Raw genomic sequence first — 23,623 nt, 5'->3', positions numbered from 1 at the left:
TTGGGGGCTGAGTGAAGATTGACACTCAACACAGAGAGCGGTCAGTCTGGCCAGGCAACTGTTCTGGGGGATGAAGTTCATCTTTAAAGTGTGTTTTCTAGAATTATTTCAGTAGAGTGAGATTCTGGACTTCTGCCTTATCCATGGAATGACTGTCATTTCAACAGCTGTCATTGTCAACCCTGGAGGTCCACACCAACAACCTGGGGTGACTCAAACATCTGTCTCCGTCCATAGACCTGCCTGTCGTTCAAGATTCTAGTCTTGAATCTGAGCTGGTCTGAGCTGCAGTCTGAAGGATGGAGTTATTTTTGAAGCTGCCAGGTGAGTTTGACAGCAGAAGCAGGGCTCTGATCACTTCTGTAGAGACTTCATTTTCCTGCCCACGCCAGGACTCACCATCAAGGAAACCTCTGCTTATAGGGTTTTGTTCTCACAGCTTGGGTGCATGGGAGGTAAGCAGGAGGTGTGTACATAGGGCTTATTGAAGAGAGATGTGATTTCTAATAGGTGTCTTCAATCGATTAATCAATCAGTCACAATGCTTTCAAACTGTGGTGCTGGAGAAGACTCTTGAGAGTCCCTTGGACTGCAAGGAGATCCAACCAGTCAACCCCTAAAGGAAATCAAACCTGACTATTCTTTGAAAGGATGGATGCTGAAGCTGAAGCTCCAGTACTTTGGCCACCTGATGCAAAGAACTGACTCATTTGAAAAGACCCTGAATGCTGGGAAAGATTGAAGGCAGGAGGAGAAGGGGACGACAGAGGATGAGATGGTTGGATGGCATCATCGACTCAATAGACACGAGTTTGTTCAAATTTCGGGAGATAGTGAAAGACAGGGAAGTCTCGCGTGCTGCAGTCCTTGGGGTCACAAAGTCAGACCCGACTGAGTGACTGAACAATAGCTGCAGCAAAGTTAAGAAGCAGGGAAATAAAAATGTATAACCCAGATTCTTCCCTTGGAGGTCCTGTGTTTAGCCTCTTTGGGAATCATTCACTCCAATAGCCTCAGTTGATAGATAAGAAAATTTGAGGCTTCAATCAAGAGACCGTGACTTGCCCGAGGTCATAAGGCTGACAAATGCTGGATTTGTGTCCTCACACATTTGACATCAGTTGTCTGTGCATTTTATCTGAAACAGACTGTGTACCCATTTAAAGTATATCAGGTCACCCATAACCGTAAAATTATAATTTACTATTCTGGAATACAAAGGAAAGTCATTAAGATAATGGTTTTATTTGCATCGAGGCACTGTTATGCCAAGGTCTTTGTGGTGGTTACTGTTCAGTCACTAAGTTGTGTCCGATTCTTTGCGATCCCATGGACTGTAGCACACCAGGCTCCCCAGTCCCCTACTATCTCCCAGAGTTTGCCCAAGTTCATGACCATTGAATCAGGGATGCCATCCAACCATCTCATCCTCTGGTGCCCTCTTCTCCTTTGGTCTTTATCAATACACAGAAAAATCGCCGAGATACTGTACGGCTCATGGAACTCGGCTCAATGTTACGTGGCGAGCTGGACGGGAGGGGAGCTTGGGGGAGAATGGATGCATGTATTGGAGAAGGAAATTGCAGCCCACTCCAGTATTCTTGTCTGGGAAATCCATGGACAGAGGAGCCTGGCGGGCTACAGATTCCCTGGATCCTCAAAAAAAAAAAAAAAATCACAGAGAAGAAATGTCAGTTTTCTAAACATACAACGATTTTCACACCCGTGAGTCAATCACATTGAAGAAAACATACAGGACAAAAGCATTCACTGGTGGAGAGAGTGTCACGGCAGGTGTGTGATGCTCACAAGCAGATCAGTTTAACCATCAGAAGAGCCGCGGCAGGTCTCCTGGCGCGCTCTGTGTAACTCCATTGAAGAAACGCAAATACAGCGTCCCGATCCATCTCATAGAACCTTTGTCACCAGTGTTCACTGACAGATGTACAATGTGTTTTGCATCAAGCCATCGTGCGCATTATGCAAGTTGATAGGAATTATGCGTTATGCAATTTTACAGAGCAGTTTGCGGTCACCACGTGTGATTAAGAACTGCTGTGCACACTGCAGATGTAACTGCATCCGACAGCAATCGCAGAAGCGCTTCAGAGGCTAAGACTGTTACCTGAGATTCGTTCATCGGGAAGGGCCAAGGACCCGTGAAACTGACCGCTTAGCGGCTGATGATAGAAGATCACGATAAGGATGGGCGTGCTTCCGTGGTGGGCTGAAGACTCTCTCAAGAGAATCTCCACCTCTGTCCTTCCGTGTTCACTTATGATCAATGAGGGGAGTCCGGGAACAGGATGAGGACCGTGGTGGGGAGAGGAGCAGGGGGAAGCTACGTGTAGAACCCCAACTCGAGTTCTTACCCCTGTTCTCCTCCCTGTCCTGGCTCAGACTGGCTCCAGGGAATGAGAGGAGCCTCATCCGACCCACCTCCAGGATGAACAGGAGGTCCCAGCGGATCGAGTGGAGGCTGTGGGAGAGGGGTTCAGGGCAGCCCGAGAAGCAGTGAAGGTGCTCGGGACATGAACACCAGGCAGTGGCCAGGAGCTGACGCATGCGTGCTGCGTGCTCTCCCGATGGAGGCTGTCCTTCAGAGGGGCTTCCTGCCGGGTCTGAGCTCACCCAAGGCATGGAAAGTGTCAGTGAGGGGGAACCTCCCTCCAGCACCTCCTTTAAAACCAAATCTGAGGCTTCCTCCCCTGTGAGTCCTTCCAGAGGAGGGGCACCCTCCCCTTTCCACATATAACACGCAGAATTGCTAAGCCATAAAGTGAGCTCAAAGACGCTCCCTGCAAAAACTACAAAAACCAGACCTACAAAATGATAACCAGGAGTTTATAACTCATAACTCCACGCACGTGACCTTGAACGGTGAAGGCTTTTTGAACTGCAACCTTTACATCCCAATCAAATAGTTCTTTCGGCTTTGAAACGTCCACAATCTGAATTTTATAGGGATTACTTTTTATTATAGGTAGAGCAATTAAATCTCCATATTGAAGGATGTAAACCTTTTAAGGCCCTTCTCCAAATATCAAAAGAAAAGGAGGCTTATATTTAACAGGTGTGACAACCCAACGCAGGACATTTCATTGACCAAGAGCTTGACGTTCTCCAGTAACAAATACTTAAATTAATCCGAAACATCTTTCAGATAAAAGGGATTTCAGAAAGAATTAAGTCGACCACAAAACTTTATACAGAAGGATCATCTCATGTATGAAACACTTAAAAATGCTAATTCTTGAGGAATGTGTCAAGGGGTGTTTTTATAAAATCTTTCCTTTTAAATTATATTTTATGAACTTTAAATGATCGTGTTTCCTGACCTTCCCATAGCAGAGACAGTGAACGTGTCTTCATTACTTGTATCCTGTTGACCTTTCAAATTAATTAATTTAACTGGTAGAATTTGCCCTTGACCGTGATTATGGTCCAGACTGAAGGGAATGCTCTGGTAGAGGGTAAGATGAGAACATAAGAGAGAAAAGATTTCCTAACTGCAACTGCAAGATCCAATCAGTTGGAGGAGATGGTGTCCTAACTTTGCAAAACTCTGAGGTTCTTGGCTCTGAGATTTTTCACTGTTAATAGACTCAGCTTTGAAAGTGGTCTCAGTATGAGGTTTTGTTTTTTACAAAACAATTCTCTCCCCCTTTTCCTCCCCTCTCCTCCCTCCTCTGGAAAATGTGTGAGGGGTGGGCATGTTTGTGATGCCTTTCTCTGTGGGGTGTATTTTGAGGAAGGGGAGAAAAGTAGCAAAAGGGAGCCACAGATGCCATTGGTTCAAATATTGTGTTTTTTCTGAACTCATGTTTTTTTTTTTTTTTGTTCTCAACAGTGGTAACCTGGATTGTTGAAGTCATGCTCAGCTATTAAAGTACAGTTCTTTATTCATAAAGCAGGCTCCTATGTTAGCAGTATTACTAACATACTAACATCATGTCCGACTCTTTGCGACCCCGTGGACTGTAGCCCACCAGGCTCCTCTGTCCATGGGATTTTCCAGGCAATAGTACTGGAGTGGATTGCCATTTCCTTCTCCAGTGGATCTTCCCAACCCAGGGATCAAACCCAGGTCTCCCGCACTGTAGACAGACGCTTTACCATCTGAGCCACCGGGGAAGTCCTATTACTAATATACTAACAGGATATTACTTCCAGTATTGTTCTATCCTATCAGAGTACTCGGTCCTAGTGATGATGTTGAAGGAGCTTGCTAGGGTCATGTTGAATTATGAAGCAGAGTCATTGCTAGGGGCTCCTGATCTCAGTGGCCAGGGGGAGAAACGATTCACTTTAAAGCACTCCCCTAAATCATAAAGGTGGCTTCCCGGGTGCCTCAGTAGTGAAGATCCACCAGCAATGCAGATGTGGGTTTGATCCCTGGGTCGGGAAGACCCCTTGGAGAAGGAAATGGCAATCCATCCCAGTATTCTCGGCTGGGAAACCCCATGACAGAGGAGAGTCCATGGGGTCTTGAAGAACTGGACGTGGCTTAGCCACCAAACAACAAAATCCTAAAGGCTCCCTGTGGCGCGTTTTGGATGTGAGTGGCTAAGAAGAAGATTTCAAAATACGGTCAGGTTTCTTGGATACGGAGCTTCTTTGGAGAATAGCTTTAAAGAAAAGAAACCAAAATATGCAATTAAGGGGGAAGGCAGGTTGGATATTTTTTAAGGTCTCGTGAACAGCAGTGAGACTTCTGTGTTCCTACTGTTCTGTGTTACTACTACAGACTGAGCAGTTCAAAGGAGTCAGTCAATTTTGCAAATGACGATTCTAGCACAGACTGTAAAAACTGATATGGTCCTATTACTAAAATGCATGTTTCAATATGCATTCTGCTTTTTGTACCAGGACCTCGGAGAGAAAAGGACTGCATGCTTCTCAGAAACTTAATCTGTTTTCAATATTTCCTTTTTATTGGTATCTTCTGCCCACCTATGGAGAGGTGGGCTTGTGTCCCATATGCAGTGGTGTGTCTGTTTGTCCAAGAAATTTCCTAGGAATGCATTTGTAGCTGGTGAGGCTTGTCGGTTTAAAAGAGAAACACTTCCTTGGAGAGGGTGGAATGGTAGATTTTTGTATCAATGATCTCATTTTGGCATCTGTAGGGTTAAAGAACCTCTCAGAATCTATAGGTCCTAGAGAAGGCGGTTTCTAAACTCTGCTGCTTAGACTCATCCTATTTCCCGCTCCCCCCTCCTCCAGCAAACAGGAAATAGAGCACTAAAGGGCTTTTTTTTTTTTTTTATTGGAAAGTGTGTAGGGAGGGGGCATACTCTTGATGCCCACTTACAACCCTGAGCCTGACCCAGACTTGGGGGTCTCCGTGTGTTTTTTCTTCCCTCTCTCTCTCTCTCTTTTTTTCTATTATTTTGGCAGACTTTTTGGAATGTCTGGGAGCTAAGGGCTTTGCTTCATGGAGCAGAATTCTGAAGCAAGAGAAAGAGAAAGTTATAGACTAAACCACAGAAATGTAAACACGTCTGCAGCTAAAATAACTCCACTTTCATTGAAAACACTCCGCCTTCACAATCAGACTTCTGTGTGCTGTGGTCAATAAAACGGCATGTTAATAGCGACCAATTAATAGATTATGTTGCCCGGCCTTAAAAGTTGAGGGAGTTTTAATTATTATTTTTCAAATTAAAGGAGTGCTTATTTCGCTCCCTTCCCTTGGGGTTGTGGCGGGGGTGGGGGGGGGGCGCGACTTAGCTTTCTTTCTGGCTGTTTGCTGAAATTCTTGGCTGTTAAAAAGTTTGGAGACTGAGAGACACGAGTAGTTTTCACTTGGTTGGAAGGGGAGAGCCTGCAAGGGAAGGGTCTGGGATGAGTTCCTAGCGATCACGCTGGACAGCCGTGACGGTGCCCGCGGGACATGGTCGAAGAGAGGCAGGACCCAGGTAAGCGCGGTTTTGAAGTCAGAATTCCCTTAAAAACTGTAACATCTGGAGGGCTGCAGGGCCGCCGGACCGGAGGAGCCAAGCCTCGCGCGCGGCTCCCCCTTTCGGAGGCGGCATCTTGGGGACACCCTGCTGCCGAGGGCTGCCGTCCCTGGGTCAGTCTCCCGGACGGCTCGGCATCCTAGCGGCCGCGCCCGCGCCCCCGGAGCCCCTCCACCCCGGCCCCAGGCTCCCAGGGCGCGCACCAGGTGGTGACTCCAGGTGTGACCGAAGCCCGTGGCACCCGGCACCGCCGTCTCTTAATTTCAGGGCGACGTTTATGTCAATTCCAAGCAGCATCCGAGGTAGCCCCAGCGGTCATTTTCACCTTCTTCCGACACAACCGGTTTGAACTTTTATTATTTGTAATGAGTGTAACGGCTGAGGCGGGAGGAAAAAAATCACTTCTAAGTTCCGAGGAGGAAACACTTCCGCGGCATCTCCCCCCGCTCGGCCCTCGCCTGCCCCAGCCCGTGCTCGGCTTCTCGCTCCTCTCCGCTCCTGGAGGCGCGTCCTGGTTCGCCTCCCGCCGCCGCCCGGGCCCGGACTCTGGCTCTCCGGTCCCAGGGTCCGCTCCTCCCCTTTCTCCCCCTCCTCCTCGCCGCTCTCCTCCTCTTCCTCCTCGGAGCCGCCCGCCGCGTCCCCAAAGCCCAGCAGGGTCCGGACCTGCCCGCGCCGCCGCGCTCCTCGGCCCGAGGGTGGGCCCCCCGGACACGCGCGCTGGGCTACCCACGCGCGCCCCCGGGTCGCGCGCGCACAGCATCCACGAGCCCCCGGACACGCGCTCGCGCGCGCGGATACCCAGGCGCACCTGGACACGCGCGCTCGCGCCCCGCGCGCCCCCCCGGCCCGCCCCGCCCCCGGCGCGCACTCCGGGATCTGGAGCCGCGCGTCGGGGCGGCAGCCCTGCTCGGCGATTGGCGGGAGCCGGGGCCTCCGGGAGGCCGGCGCCCACACCATGGGCTGAGCCCGTCGGCGCCCAGGGACTCAGTGCCGCCCGGCTCGGCGGCGGCCCCAGTCAGGCACGCGCGCCGGCACACGCGGGCGCGGACACGCGCGGACACCCACGTGCGCAGCGCGCCCTCCCCCGACGGCGGCGCTCGCCTCTCGGTAAGTCCCGCGCCCCGCGCGCCTTGCTCGGCTCTCGCGGCGGGGACGGTGGCGGCCGGGTGACCCGGCTCTTCCGACGGCGCCGGGACAGATCGGGTGTGTGACGCCGGTCCGTCGTTGCCCGGGTCCTGGGGAGGCGCGCGCGCCCCGGAGGGATGGAGAGGGGTGCAGACCTCCACTGCTCGCGAGGGGCTGGGGAAGCCGGGCGCGGAGGCTTCGTCTGGGCTCGCAGCGAGCGATGATTTGTTGTTGTCTGGAGTGGAAATAAGGTTTGAATGAAAGCCCACGCTCGGCTGAGAGTCGAGACCAGGTGTGGGCTTGGCTGTCGCTGCCCGCTCAGTCCTTGCGTGGGTGGAATCGCCCTCCGACGGCGCCCTCGCCGCGCTCTCCCGGACCTCGGCTTCCTCTCTTTTCTCTGCATCTCCGTCTTTTCCCCTTCTGACACCTCGGCCTGCACGTTTAATGTGCTTCCCGTTTACCGCTTACTCGAGACACTTGGCATGTTTAAAAATTATACGTGTATCTCTCAGCAAGCCTTGTTGGTTTCTGTCTGAAATACGACGTCCTTGTATCACAGCTATATATTGTCTAGATATTTTACAAAAGGTACCACCTAGAATTATTTGTAACGTTTTAAAGGATTTAGATGCTATTGTTAACAGCGGACTACACTGCCTCATAAAATGGATAAACAGTGTTAATGCAGGTGTGAACGTAATGCAGTTCTTCGTTAGGATGATGATAGTTTCGTTATCCTTCCAAAGAAACGTATTCCTAAGTGCCACAGTTTTCCCACCATGCGTGTTTCTGGAGCTTCTGTAGGTCAGAAAACTTTCAGTGTGACTTAAGAAACAGTTTTAGTCTTGCCCTAGTGACATACACGGGCCATCGAGGTTATTTATTTATTTTTTCCAGCATTTTCAGTTCTCTGCAAATAGCTTAGAGCCCTTGACCGGCCTCAGCTACCCCTCACCTTATCACAGGGAGGACTGTCACAGTCCTGGGGTTAACCCTTGCTGTGCTGGCGGCACCTCCCACTGGCTCTCTCAGTGCGAAGAGTGGGCAATAGAAGTTACATGCAAACCCTATCCAGGTGAATTAATGCATCGTGTGTCAAATTATGAGTGAGCTAACCATGCCATTGAAATGGTAATTCTAGGGGAAACAGGATGAGCTGTGCAAGCCTGTGGCTACTACTGCGAAGTCTTCTAATTCTGAAGAAAGGCTTTGTGAGTGCTAGACACGTCCCAGATCCTCTCCTGGTCTAGTAACCCAAGCTTCCATTTGAATCAATAACTTGGATAGTACACTAAACTAGGGAACGGGTATTATGTCTCTTTGAATTATTTGTTTAAGGATGTATAGTTCCAGCTACACTTAAAGTTTTGGTTTCTCTTCTATCACTGTATAGTTGCTTTATTTTCCTGTTAAAAATGTGGGGTAGCATTGTGATACGCTGTTTTCCATGTATCTATTCTCTCATGATGAGTTCTTGGTTATTTAGTCTGAAGTGCCTTCTTTAGGTAAATTTTTGAAAACTCTTGGTTGCCATTTGATTGTGTAATGGGGCTGCATGTACACATCTTTATAAGCTGTGCCCCCGGCCACTTCTTAGGTTTTGTTTTGGTATTAAAAATCTTATTGCGTTTCTAATCTCATAAGATCAGCTCTTTTATTTGTGGTAGAGGCTGAGACCCCAGTGGGGTGGTAGATATGTAAATAAGAAGTAAAGCCTGTTTGCAAGATGTCAACCTTGATTTTGAACTTACGCACTACTCTACAATTTCATGCATTGTGCGTATATGGAATATATCATTTTATAAGTAGGTAATAGGAGACTTTCAACTTTTTTTCAAACATTAATATCAGGTCTAATTTTTCCTTGTTACCTATCTTTAAACAACAACAAAAATAAAAGGAGGGTTTGTTTCTTCACAAGACAGAGGAACTAATGTTCCAAAGATCTTTTCCTATTCCTCAGTGGAAAACTGGAGCAGGTCAGTGTCAATCATATGATACGGAGGGTGGGGAGACAGTGTCATGTTGAATAAATGTTGGTGCCGCCTGCTCTTTCATAGAGCTCAGTTCAGGAGGTGTCGACAGAGAGACACCCACCCCCCCACCACCACCCTTCTAAGGAGGCTGCTGGGGCCTGGGACTCGAGATGTGATCCCTGTAACTGAGATTAGAAGGAAGTCATTATGAGCAGAGTCCTGGCCTTGTGGCGCTGAGAGGCAGGTCTGTGTTTCGGCTGGGGGCTGGTCTCTCTAAATGCAGGTCTCTTTCCACCTCCTGGCTGGGTCACCCTTTGCATCTCGGGGCCAAGCTCTTCCAGGCGAAGAGGAGAATTTCATTTTCTTTCCCCAATGGGTAAGGACACATGGGCATTCCAAGGATATATCACCCTTCAAAATACAACTTTTTTTTTTTATCAGATGCCTGCACTTTGAATTTGAAACTCTTCAAACCTTTGGAGTTGCAAAGGTTCAAGTGTTTTGGGATATAAGAGGGATTCAAGTGTTTGGGACACGGTTGCAGCAGATTTTGATACCTGGTGGGAGCAGTGGCTGTTCGAGTTTGGTGGCAGTGTATGTTAAAGACCCTGGGGAGACTTTGAACGTCCCTGAAGTAGCTGGTGACACTTAGCCACGAGGTCTCCTCGACGCCCCTGTATTGTTGACGTCATGAGGGCATCCTCCTTGGTCCTGTTTGCACCCTCACTTGGCTCAGGAGCAGTTCATTGGCTGGACGTTGTACATGGTCAATATACATCTTCTCACGTTTACAGATTCAAGGCAGTCATTCTGTGGATAAAAACAACAGAAGTCTCCAGGGGTTGGGCTATCGTCCACCCCAGTTTTTCAAAATGACCAGGGGGAAATGTTGCCCTCTTAACCTTTTACCTTTTTTACTTTCAAGCATTTGAGTGTTTAAGAGAGAGAGGATTTGGTGCTTTGCATTTCCAGCACTGCAGATCCAGTGGAGGTAGTGAAGTGATCTAAAGGCAAGTGGTCTAAAATTACTTTGCTAAATTTAAGTGTAAGTGAGATGTCGACAGCACCAAGTAATTAAAGGGTGCAGCTAAAAATGGAGAGCTGGGTCTGCGTTTTAGATTTAAAGTAACTTTTAAGTTCTTCTATTTTGACAGTGGCATGTCATCATCTGGAAGACCCTGATTGCGTATGAGAAACCTTAATTTAACAGTGAAAGTAGGGGGTTCAGTTACCTTGACTCGGTGCATGGTCAGAAGCCTGAGCAAAGGAAGTTGAGTTCTATGCCTTTTTTTCTGTTTCAGACTGCAGCTGGAAATATCCTTAAAGTGTGTAAAATAGACCTTTTGAGTTAATTTATCACTTCTGAAAATCGTAACCCTGGAGAAGTTGATGGGAGAGCTGATCTAGCATAAACCGTCAGCATGTCTGAGGGTTTTGAAAAACCTAGTGTTGTAGCTGCTTTCTGTTCGAGCATACCATCTAAATTTGAACTGTTTTAGTGGGAATGAGATGTTCACGCGTCGGTGTCTCACATGGGATTCCTTTTAGTGCTACTGTTATTTCAATAACTGTTCCCCCAGGAAAACCCACTCGGGGACAGAAAAGCAGCCCTCTAACCGATGGGAAGGAAAACATAAATCGTAAAACAGAAAAAAAGAAAACCTAAAGAATGGTTTAAAAAAAAAAGGGAAAAGAAAAACAGGCACATTTACGGTGATTTTTCAAAACCAAGAAACCCTTACTTTTGCTTGATGAAGGGGCTTGGCAGAGGTTCCCAAACCTTCATTTAAAAGTGAAGAAGGGTGTTTGCCCCGCGGTCTGAGTGCCGGGATGAACTCGCCTTGTCGTATTTCCACCGAGCGGTTCTTCGTTCCCGGTGGGGAGATTTGTTCTCTCCGTGACGGAGTGGAAATGTGGGTTATGAGTTTTTTTGGGAGCTTTACAAAAGTAGTCAAGTTCGGAAGTAAAAGATGCGTGTGCACGTTTTGCCTGTGCTCCGGGCTGGGAGGTTTGTGTTACCACCTTTGGGGCAGGAGCAGTGTTGTGAACAGTCAGCAGCCTTGTGGAGGTGGATTCGGGTCGTGGGCTGTGCCTTTCTGTGTGAACTGAGCTGCATGTCAGGCTGTGTGTCTTCTGAACCGCAGGGGAAACCCAGGATCTTACAACGTCTGTTGACGATCTGTTGCCTTCATGGAATTCGATGGATTGGATCAGGCAATGGAAAAGCGCTGTTCCCTTCCCTCTGCGCTGCTGATGCTTGGAGTTCTGTGCCTGCTGGAGCCAGTAGGATTCTCAGGCTTTGGAGAAGAGATTGAAAGAAGCTGAAATGAGGAGCCTGGAGGGAGGGAGGGGACCTTGGTGGTACCTTGGGACCCTGGGAGTGAACAAGGATGATTTCAGGATTCTTAAATGGAACCTACAAAGAACTAAGCTGGAAGTAAATAATATTTGAAGTCTGTGCTAGTAATGTGAAGTGTTTGGAAACACAAACCGTGCACACTTAGCATCTCAACATAAAACCTGAAATTAAATATTAGAAAGTTCAGATTTCTTTTATTGAGAAACAAGGTAAAAAGCATTTTGAAAGGATACCAATGGGCAACTTAGGAACATTTTAAGAAGACCTCCTTTGAAGAAGAATGGAGACTCATTAAAATCACATGCAACCTCACAAAGCTGATGCGAGCCCTCTGCAGGATTTACAAATTTGAGTCTATAATTGCCCCAAATTCAAACTTGTTCTTGTGCAAGGCTGGCTCTTTTTGGAGCGCAAGTTACTGCAGCAAGAAGACAGAATAAGCAAAAGTGGAGGAAAAAAAAATTTGCTTCTTCGGGCTCCAGAAGTACTTCCTAGTCTGTTTGATCCTGGCAGGAAAATTTACTTCCCTCCAGGGTTTTAAAATAGAAATAATGACAATGAAGATCAGACCCAGGGAATATGGTGAGTCTTTTCTGGAGAAAGGGGTAATAGGTCTGCATATTGCCTGTGTTTAAGTTCTGAAACTCCACCCCAAACCCTGCCATTCAAACAGAGAAAAGCGACTGTTGCTTGCTGCTTTCCGGGTCAAACAGAGAGGGTTTTAACAGCTGGAATGGGATCAGGTCTGAAAGCAGTTTATAATCCTATTTCATGATAGACTTTGAGGGATTTTTGCAGCTTTGTAAGACTTGTAAATATAGGTGATTAAACAAAACACCTTTAAGAGCAGCTTCTCCTACGTAATCTATACCCAAGTTGAAAATTGGAGGTAAGTCCAGAAAATCACCCTATAAGCATGAAGAAGCCACAGTCAACTACCAGGAGGCAGAAAGGGGTTACGTCTGTGTAAAGGCTAAGATTGCATTTGCAAGTACGTTTCGCAATTACGTTTTTCTCTGCAAACATGAAGTATTATACCATGTTGAATTTTCTTTATTACATTTAAACAACCTGGAAACACACTTACCCATCAGAATTTATTGATTACCTATTAAATGAGAGCACAGTCCTAAAAGAGATGGGAACGTGGATCACAGAGAGACTGTTAAGACACTGGACATACCTTCAGATTAGAAAAACAACTGCAACTGTAATGGAAAAGCCGCAACATTCCAGAGCTCGCCTGTCCGCCGACTCTGGCTGCTGGTGTCCTGCCTGGGTTATTCTTTGCTCAGCTAGTTGTACGGACAGCATGCAGACAAAATTGTAGCCCCTTCCACTCCAAATAGCTAATGGCATTCACCCTGAATGCAGTATCCCTGGGATGAATGTCCACAGGTTGAAATTCACGCAGGAGAGTCAGGAAGTGCTGAGAGGGCAGAGGCATGTTTGAGGTCAGATTTGACCTAGGCTTGGAAGGTTCAGGATTCTGGCAGAGGAGGGGCGTTCTGAGTCACGGCAAGGCAAGTGCCAGGAAGAGAGGAGGAGGGCAGGCTGACCTTTCAGTGCAAAGCCCTGTGGGGACGCCTCAGGTCAGGCCTTCAGGAGCTGAAATCTACGGAGGTGCACGCTATGGAATCTAGAAGGGCAATGAAAGCTCAGGCCATGTATCTAGAAAGAGGTGGATGCACAGCCACAGAATCCAGAAAGGGATGAATGCACAGCCCGTGGGGTCTAGAAAGGGGTGAACACATAGGCCATGGGGTTTAGAAAGGGGTGAATGCACAGGCCGTGGGGTCTAGAAAGGGGTAAGTGGGGTCTAGAAAGGGGTGAGTGGGGTCTAGAAAGGGGTGAGTGCACAGCCCGTGGGGTCTAGAAAGGGGTGAACACACAGCCTGTGGGGTCTAGAAAGGGGTGAACGCACAGGCCGATGCAAGTGTTACACACATTCAGCAGTGCCGCCTGCTTGAACCAGACCAGCGTGACAGTGAGCTAGGGCCCTGGGCTCTGCAGTGTTGGGGGCAGTGGTCCCTAGGGGGTGCTCACGTGCTCCGTGGGCACCATGAGAGGCCACCCTCGCACCTGCCGTGGGTCAGTGTTGGGGAAGTTTGTATCTCATCCACAGGTCCTTCTCTCTCACAGCCTTTGGGGAGAGCTTCGTTTTTCGTCTCAGCCTCAGCTTCGTGAGTTGGCTGCTGGCCAGCGTGGAGGCCTGCGCGCGCCCCGCTCGGGCCTGGGTGCGGGGCCCCGCGGCCTGCGTGGTGGGTGGCTGAGCTCTGAGCGCCTCCTGCTATTCTCTCCCTTGATTCCCTTTAGTCTCAGCTCTGCTGCTTATTTTGCATCTACTTCAGAATTTAAAGCGAAACAAAACAAACCCTCGTCATATCGTGTGTATCCTCGTGGACCGCTTTCAGTCCTTTTAGGGGACAGGGTAGGGTATGAGTAAAATAATCCACTTCATTAGAGTCAGACAATCAGAAAGCAATATCGACCACGCCAGAGGAAGACCGGAAAACACTTCCCGAGGGTCGGGCTGCACCAGGGCAGATCCTGGCTCTGGTGGGCCCAATGGGGGTGAGGGCTCCCCCACCCCCCATCATGGGTGGCCTCCTGGGGGTGGTGCTTGGGGTGTGGGACGTGCCACCTGGGAGCTGGGTGACATGGTGGGTGCTGGAGCGGCCCGACCTCTGGCCTTGGAGGGACCGATATAGACACAGATGTCAGGAACCCAAGTGTGAAGCTAAAAGGTAGGGAATGGGGCTTCCCAGGTGGCCCAGTGGTTGAGCATCCTCCTGCCAGCGCAGGGGACGCCAGGTTGATCCCGGGTCTGGGGAGGTTCCCACCTGCTGCTGAGGAACTCAGCCCAAGAGCTGTGACACTCGCGTGCTGTGACATCCCGTGCTGTGACAACCTGTGTGCTGTGACACTCACGTGCTGTGACACCCAAGTGCTGTGACAACCCGCGCTGTGACAACCCACCTGCTGTGACACCCTGCGCTGTGACAACCATGTGCTGTGACACCCCGTGCTGTGACACCCGTGCACTGTGACAACCACGCACTGTGACACCCACGCACTGTGACACCCATGCACAACCATGTGCTGTGGCACCCACGCACTGTGACACCGTGCACTGTGACACCGTGCTGTGACACCCGTGCGCTATGACACCCACGCGCTGACACCCGTGTGCTGTGACACCCCACGCTGTGACACCCGCGCACTGTGACACCGTGCTGTGACACTCGTGCGCTGTGACACCCGCGCACTGTGACACCCGCGCGCAACCACACGCTGTGACACCCCACGCTATGACACCCGCGTGCTGTTACAACCTGCGTGCTGACACCCATGTGCTGTGACACCCGTGCGCTGTGACACCCCACGCTGTGACACCCGTGCGCTGTGACACCCCACGTGCTGTGACACCCCGTGCTGTGACACCCGCGTGCTGTGACACCACGCACTGTGACACCCGTGGGCAACCACGCGCTATGACACCACACACTGTGACAACCGCGCACTGTGACACCCGTGTGCTGTGACACCCCGTGCTGTGACAACCACGCGCTGTGACACCCCACACTGTGACACCTGTGCACAACCACGTGCTATGACACCGCGCGCTGTGACACCCATGCGCTGTGACACCCCACGTGCTATGACACCGCGTGCTATGACACCGCGTGCTGTGACACCCACACACTGTGACAACCTGCCCACTGTGACACCCGTGGGCAACCACGCGCTATGACACCACACACTGTGACAACCGCGCACTGTGACACCCGTGTGCTGTGACACCCACACGCTGTGACAACCTGCACACTGTGACACCCCACACTGTGACACCCGTGCACAACCACACGCTATGACACCTTGCACTGTGACACCCATGCGCTGTGACACCCGTGTGCTGTGACACCCGCGCGCTCCGACACCCACGCGTTGTGACACCCCACGCTGTGACACCCGTGTGCTGTGACACCCGTGTGCCGTGACACCCGCGCGCTCCGACACCCACGCGTTGTGACACCCCACGCTGTGACACCCGTGTGCTGTGACACCCCACGCTGTGACACCCGTGTGCTGTGACACCCCACACTGTGACACCCGTGTGCTGTGACACCCGTGTGCTGTGACACTGCACTGTGACAACCACGTGCTGTGACACCCGTGTGCCGTGACACCCGCGCGCTCCGACACCCGCGCGTTGTGACACCCCACGCTGTGATACCCGTGCACTGTGACCACCGCGTGCAGTGACACCTGCCCGCTGTGACGACCACGCACCCCCCAGAGCCCGTGCTCTGCAGCCAGAGATGCCGTGATGAGCAGCCCGCGCACTGCCGTGAATAGTGGGCCCCGCCCACTGCATCAGAGAACCTGTGTGCAGCAACCAGTGCAACCAAAAATTAATAAATCTTAAAAACAACAGAAAAGGTAGGGAGTAAAGGAATCCTGCCAAAGGGGAGGGAGATGTGATGTTTGTTTGGAGCACGCTCGCTGACCTGGACTCCCGCCCTGGGGTGTCCTCCCTACGGCTCTGTGAGGGCCGGGGCTTTACTGACCCCATCTTCCAGAGGAGCAGAGTGAGCCTCCTGAGTGACCGGCGTGGCCAGAGTCGCGCAGATGGTCAGAGGCAGAACCCAGCTGGGGGATCGGCGCTGGACCTCCGGTGCCGCCAGGGGTCCTCTGCGTCAGAGCGGAGGGTCCACTTGCAGAAGTGACGACGGGAAGGGGGAGGTGACGTGGGGTCTGGGAGGGTGGGAGGTCAGAGGGTGCTGGGCGGGGGGAGTAGAACGCGAATCTCACGTGTAGCTTGCAGCTTTCAGCTTTCTAGTGGGCATGTTACAAAAGGAGAAAGAGACAGATGAAATTCATTCTAATAATCTCTTTTACGTAACGTGGTGTGTCCAAAATACCACTTCAAGTGTCACCTATATAAAAATGTGGATGAACTCTTTTACCTTTTTTCCTATATTAAATATCAAAATCCAGTGTGTCGTTTACATAGGCGTTTAGTTACATAGGTGGTTTAGTTGCTGAATCGTATCCGACTATTTTTCGACCCCCGTGGACTGTAGCCTGCCAAGCTCCTCTGTCCGTGGGGATTTCCCAGGCAAGAATGTTGGGTTACCATGTCCTTCTCCAGGGGATCTTCCCGACCCAGGGATCAAACCTGCGTCTCCCACATCTCCTGCTTTGCGGGCTGTCTCTTTACCCACTGAGCCACCAGAGAAGCCCAATTTACGTACAGTACATCTCAATTTTGGACTGGCTGTATCTCCCATACTTAATAGCCACACGAGTGTCAACTGTATTGGACTGTGCAGGTCGGGAATATTCAGCAGCAGAATTCAGATTTTATATAATTAAAAAGAAAATATAAAATATTATATTTAATATAATTAGTGGCCGTGAAGTTTATTATATAACTTGATCACAGGAATAGAATTTTTGTGACTTCATGTCCCTCTTGGCAGTATTACCCAGTACCTCATGCTGGAGCCAGAAATGATAGCAATTAAAAAGGGAACACTGGCATGGTCTGTACAGTGTCAGATCCGCAGTTTTCAAGTTGGAGGGATCACGAATATATGATTTCTTGTCAATTCGCTTCATGCTTTTCAAAGGCAAAACCAAATATCTGCTTTCACACTAAAACTTTGTATGCCTGGTGACAAATAGTTTTTGTTAGAGTCGTCTTCTGACAACCTCAGGTATAAACATCTTGAGTATTCCCTGTTTAAGGCTGATGTCGGCAGAGGACATAGGTCATTTTTTTGCACGCGGGCAGTGTGTTGAGAATAATGCAATTGGTCATTTTGAGGAATAGCATTCTTGAGGCGCCAGAGCCCCGGAGAAAGAAAGGATAACCGTCAGATGGATTGCTACGGAATTAGCTCCCAAGACCACACGGTCGTTCACGGATTCCGTGAAGGCAGAGCGCATCCAACACGGACCTTTCTGTTGTGCTGAGCACTGAGGTTCACAGCATGTCTTACAAAGTCAGTTGCCCCGCTCGCGTGCTGCTTCTGATTACCGACGTACCTTGTGTAATGTAGTCATTGAGCAACTCAGCCCCTTTACCGTATGAATGTTTTTGTTGTTCAGCTGCTCAGTCGTGTCCGGCTCTGCAACCCCATGGACTGCAGCACGCCAGCCTCTCCTGCCCTTCACTGTCTCCCAGAGTTTCCCCTGAATAAGAAGTCTGTGTTTGATTCAGGACCTGGTCTGTAGCAAAATCCTGGTCTGCGCATTCTTCTAGGTAGCTTTGTGTTCATCCCTACCCGTGCCGGAGGGAATGTCACTCCCTTGTTCTGGTTTGTTTTTCCTGATGGGCCGTGCTTACCGCAAACATAGCAAGACCGTGTTAAAAAAAATGTGCGCCTTTTCTCGACTCTCATTTGCCGCACAGAATCTTTACACCTAATTCAGGGCAACTGAATGCAGAGAGAAAGGATATTGCGATTTATTAAAAGAAAAAAAAGCCAGAAAACACACAACTCCCAAACAGGGCTTTGTGTGCTGGTCTGCAGGTAACCCTTCTCATTGTCCGATGCTTCATTTTGGATCGGCCAAGGATAAGTCAGAATGTGAGAACGTTTGTGGTCTGTGAGGCGTGTGGTGGGGCTTGGTGCTTTCAAAGGTGGGCAGCATGTTTAAACCTTGTAGCTCAGTCCTGATTTATTCGACCCGGAGCGTCGGCTGCCAGGGGAGAGGCTGTCGGGGTACCTGCGGTTCTGTTCCGAAACCCACTGCACGTCCACTGGATGCCCAGCGGCTAGCTCCGCACTCTTCTCCCGCACAGGAGTGCAAATTCAGTTTTAAAGTCTAAATTGTATTTGAGAAGTCTGAAGCACATTAAGCCTTCTTAAATAATTCACTCGGGGTTATGTTCAGTGAACATGTGTAAATATGAGAACGTGCGAGGCAAGTGGTCTAAACAGAGAGGGAATGCGAGACCACAGTGATGGGAGCCACGTGTGCGTAAGGCCTCAGGGGAAAAACTGTGTCATCGCTGGCACCCCGCGCCTTGGACGGGCAGCGTGGCTCAGAAGGGGAGGTTGAGGTCCCGTTACTTCTACCCGGGATCCTCAGTTTACCGCTTGTTGAGTAAGACCCTGGAGACAAACTCCTGAATGACTGATGGCTCATGGAAGCAGCTCTGGGCTGGGGCACAGAGCAGGTGATGGGGTTCCCTACCCTGGGCCCATGTGGGTCCCCCCACTGGCTTCTCCAGCTGGGTGTTTGCGGGTGTGCGATGGCTAAATTGTGCTCTTGCAAACTGCTCTGTTTAGTCAAACTTGGATTGAGCATGTCAGCTGTGGAGGTTCTTTTTCCCCTTTCCAGGCTAAACAGCTATCACAGGCTATAGGGATGTGTGGGTGGGTTCAATGACAGGACCAGTCACACCCAGCAGAGTCACCTCGTAAAGGCATTGCTAAGCGTTTCCATGTCGCGGTGACCTCTGGACTCCCAGATCACCCGTCTCGGCCGCCAGAGCCCCGGTCGCTCCTGCAAGGGGTCTTATTTCCTTAAATCCCCAGACAGCGTGGCTTTGAAGGTCAAGGTCAGCAAAGTGTCACCTGCAGTGAGCACGCACAGGGGCTAACAGAACCATGCCAGTGAGTCTAATGAAATCAGGCTGCAGAAGCGGGGCGATGTCGGAATATCCTGCCCCTGATTGCTGTCCCGTGTCTGGTTTTCATGGAAATTTGTGTCTGGGAATGAGGGGGGATCGGAATGGATTTGCTGGAGGCAGGTGCCTGCGCTATTTGGCCATGCCCGTCAGGACTCTGGTCCAGGATCTCCGAGGAGGGGAGGGAGTCAGAGCCACTGGAGGTTCGGTGAGCACTGTGCAATCTTTTTAAGACATGGAGGGTTTTCACGGACTTCCTGATGTTTGAAAATTATTCATAAAAGTCTGCCCCCGTCCGGGAGTTTTAGGGCAGAAAACCTCCCCCACTTACTGTTCGTCTTCCATAAATTTACTCTTTGAGGTCATCGCAGAGTTTCTTCTGTATTCTGTGATGCTGGTGTATGTAGTCTTCGAGGTTGTGAGTAAAAAGGACTCTGTTTCTCTTTCCAGCCAGGACACAGCAAGTTCAGGTCAGAAAATCATGCCGCATTGGGGATGGCCCTGTTAGACATATAGGATACCTCTCCAAAAGGCTGGGAATAAACTCTGACCCAACCAACCCAGGTGAAAGAAGATTCAACAAGTGGAAATGAGGATGAGAATCTGTTACATCGCCCAGGCAAAGGAAGCCGGATTAAACGCTGTTTCTCAGCTCTTGCTCCAAGCAAGTAAAAATAAGAATTGCACATCTTGTATTTGAGAAAGTTGAATGCATTCTTCCTTTTTGGAATAAGCAAGATTCTTAGTAGACTAAGGCAGGAAGATGTTGTTTGCTATATTGAATACTTAATACAGAATGAAAAGATACTGTGGGAGATCTTTATAGTTTGTAGACAGAAATAATAGGTCATTGTTTTCAAATAAGTACAGTTGTCTGCTTCATTTGCATCAGAATATTAGCTCTTTGTTTCTTTCCATTTCTATATTTTGCTTTGTCTTTGGGTTTGTTTCTTGTGCTCGACATCCACCGGCTTCTAAAACGTAAGAGGAGGCTTCAGAGGAGACCTGTAGGTGAATTGTTGCCTAGAGTGTCTCCTTTGAAAAAGACCCTGCTGCTGGGAAAGACTGCGGGCAGGAGGAGAAGGGGACGACAGAGGACGAGATGGTTGGATGGTATCACCGACTCAATGGACATGAGTGTGAGCAAGCTCCGGGAGTTGGCAATGGACAGGGAGGCCTGGTGTGCTGCGGTCCATGGGGTGGAAAAGTCAGACACGACTGAGTGGCCGAACAACAACAGCAGTGTAGTATAACTCTTTTCAGTTTCCAATTTACAGAGAAATAATTTGGAGGACTCCTAAACAGACTGGAGTAAATGCAGACAGGATGTATTTATCACTGAAACACCTGTGCTAAATGTATCAAGAAGTAATGATATTTTGTGATGCAGTTAACCCTTTGGCTTACATTAGTCTTTTTCAACCTTTTCTGAAGAGTCTTTCCAACCTTTCCAAGAGCCTTTTCAAACAGTTTTCCCTCTAATCACTCCTCTCCCACATGAATATTTAATGCCACGGATATATAGCATATTGGTTTAGGAATTTTACATTAGACATATACATGTAAATATGCATTTGCATGTATCTGCGTTTTATATATGAAAGAGTGAGACATTTTTTCATACTTCAAGAACAGATTTTAGCCTCTTTGGGAACACATGGTTTCACTTTGAGAGATGCTGATTGTTTAAGAGAAAAGAAGACAGATACTAGTCCACAAACTTAGAAAGCACTGAAAGAGGGGAGCCACTCGGGAGAGTCAGGACGTTATGCCGGGGGATTCTGTTAGCCCTTGAGTCCACAGTAGCCTGAAACTCACAGTAGTAAAGCAAAGGCAACTTTTAATTGTATTTTTTTTATTGAAGTATGTAGTTGATTTACAATGTTGTGTTAATTTCAAGCAAAAGGCAGTCGGCAGCTCCAAGGGCTTCATTGACCGTGTGCTGCTACTGCTGACTGTATACTCTCCGCAGGAGAACAGGTGGTGGGGTGTTTATCAGACTTAGGGTGTGTGTGATCAGTTGGTCTACAGAAACTACTGAGTTGCAAAAGCAATAACCCCAGGAATAGGGATCGTAAGACCTCCTAGAGGCCAGGAACCTTTTTGGTGTAGCCTTTACCTCCCCATCTGGGCAGGGTCAGCCCTGCTTGGCTTCGCAGACAGCATGTCCCCGTCATCATGAATGTAGAAACAGAGGTCGTGCGCCCGATGGATACAGCTGGATCCCATTGGCACTAACGTTGTTTCTCCTCCAGTAAAAATGGAAATATATTAAACAACAAACAACCCCAAAAACACTCCGAGCTGAAACCAAAAATCAATCAGAAAGAGAAAAACACTTGGGTCAGTGTCAAGAGAAACAAATCCACGCCAGCACAGACTTTTATGAAAATGGTCACTGAATAGTATTTCCATGAACAGGCAGCTGACTCAGAGGTGGAGGGTGAGTGTTCTGAGCACTGTCTGAGCGGCCCGCCCACGCCTGGAGCTGACGGGACGCTTACTCGAAGGGACCCGGGGATGCCGAAAATAGGAAAAACTGCACGAAGGAAAAAAAAAAACACACCAGATTCTTAGGAAGGGAGGGGTGGGCATGCTGTGAAACCAGAGGGGTTTGGGAAGAAGCTCAGAGTGTGTTTGAGTTTCCCCTCGTCACCAGCAGTCCTGACAGGTCTCTGGTTCTCAAAGCCAGTACGAGTATCCAACGTCCCTTCTCCTCCAGAAAAAAATCACACGATGAATACATCTCTGTGAGAGCAGAAGGCCCAAAGGTGAAGTTTTGCTTTTTCTTCTTCGGCTAAGACAGTTTGAAAGAGACCGTTCATTGTACATGTTACATTCGGCCACAACTGAGAACAGAACCGGTCCATCCAGGGCAAAGGACCCAGAGGGACCATTCTGATGCGAGAAGGTGGGTCTCTCAAAGGGGTCGAGGCAGTCAGCCTGGCCATCAATGTTTCAGATCCAGCGAGACAGATTCTAGACGGCAGGCTTACTGTCCAGCAGTCTGTCCCTGCGTCCCTGGCCTCTGGCTCCTCTTGTTTCTGCTCCTGCGGCTTCCCTCGGTGTGCAGGGCTCCTGGGACCCCTCCCTGCCTCATCTTCCGTCTTCGGAGCTTCAGCCCGCCCTTTCGCTTCCTTCACTTTGCTCTTGAGGCACAGAGGCATCTCAGAAGATGGTGCTAGGTCCAGGAGGAGGCGAGGTAGTTTCCAGCGCTTCCCTCCAGCTCTTGGTGTTAGGAGGAGTCATGGTCTTTTCTGGGAGTTTGCTTCTTCCTGGAACATCGCTGGGAGGTGTGCTTCCCTTGAGATAGGAGGTCCAGGTGGTCCTGGGCCTCTCCGACCCCGTGACGTGGCGCAGAGCCTGGCTGCTCCTTCTACCCCGCCTCTGATGCTGTCTCGGCTGTGCATTTGGAAAGTAGAAGGTGCGCTTCCGTGGATTCTCTCTGTCTCTGTGGTCTGCATTTTAAGAGATGCTTCACTCTAAGCTTCCCTTCCCTAGTGGCTCAGATGGTAAAGAGTCTGCCTGCAATGCAGGAGACCCGGGTTCAATCCCTGGCTCGGGAAGATCCCCTGGAGAAGGAGTTGGCAGCCTCCTCCCGTATTCTTGCCAGGAGAATCCCATGGACAGAGGAGCCTGGTGGCCTAAGACTAGGGAGTCTCAAAGAGTCGGACACGACTGAGTGACTAACACTTTCACTTTAACTCCAAGCAGGGCTTCCCAGGTGGCCTTAGTGGTAAAGAACCCACCTGCCAAGGCAGGAGACATAAGAGCTGCTGCTGCTAAGTTGCTTCAGTCGTGTCCGACTCTGTGCGACCCCACAGACGGCAGCCCACCAGGCTCCCCCATCCCTGGGATTCTCCAGGCAAGGGTACTGGAGTGGGTTGCCATTGCCTTCCCCAAGAGACATAAGAGACTCGGGTTCAATCCCTGGGTTGGAAAGATCCCCTGGAGGAGGGCATGGCAACCCACTCCAGTATTCTTGCCTGGAGAATCCCAGGTTCAGAGGAGCCTGGTGGGCTGCAGTCCAGGGGGTCACAAAGAGTTGGACGTGACTGAAGCAACTTAGGGTAGCGTAGCATAACTCCCAGCAAGTAGCATTTAGTTACGGAAGCCCCCTCTCCTTGGCATTCCTCCTTCTCTTCTTTACATGGGACTTCTGTTTAATTCCTCACAGATAAGTGTTAGTTTGAGTCAGCGGTGATCCACAGTCAGAATTTTGAAAACCAAACATGAGAACTGACCAAATGCTATGTTGTGGTCGTGTGAAGACCAGATTTGGGAGTTGATGAATCCGTGCCCTTAAAAATCACCCAGAATGGCTCTCCAGACTGTGACTGCTCTCACAGTGCATGCTGTGGCAAAATATCATTATTTTATAATCATCATATCATATCATATGTGATATATCATTTTATAAACATCACATCAATCAAAATATATTATCGATGTTTTTCAGTAGTAGGATCCGATTAGATGACATACCAGAATGTGTGCCTATAAATGCTAATATTTCAAGCTTTATACCCAATCTCCCTCAGCTAGAGTTGACACTTCA

The 23,623-nt window shown here is 49.5% G+C and overlaps 1 protein-coding gene and 1 long non-coding RNA gene across 3 annotated transcripts in view; one reads left to right on the top strand and one right to left on the bottom strand.

Annotated features, from left to right (window-relative positions):
• Positions 1-23,623, bottom strand: part of LOC138428229 (uncharacterized) — a 1,104,918-nt gene that overhangs the window by 600,914 nt on the left and 480,381 nt on the right. The window lies entirely within an intron of this gene.
• Positions 5,554-23,623, top strand: part of ERG (ETS transcription factor ERG) — a 323,311-nt gene continuing 305,241 nt past the window's right edge. Inside the window, exon 1 of one of the 2 annotated variants that reach the window (XM_069568494.1) lies at positions 5,554-5,918. The gene's annotated coding sequence lies outside the window, so the exon portion shown is untranslated. Of the gene's footprint in view, positions 5,919-6,594; positions 7,068-23,623 lie in introns of those variants that run through there. The other variant, XM_069568502.1, reaches the window with a different exon arrangement.

This window comes from Ovis canadensis, chromosome 1 (assembly GCF_042477335.2).
Source record: "Ovis canadensis isolate MfBH-ARS-UI-01 breed Bighorn chromosome 1, ARS-UI_OviCan_v2, whole genome shotgun sequence".
NCBI lineage: Eukaryota > Metazoa > Chordata > Mammalia > Artiodactyla > Bovidae > Ovis > Ovis canadensis.
Note: the sequence above shows the minus strand (reverse complement) of the source record. Positions and strands in the feature narration are given on the sequence as shown.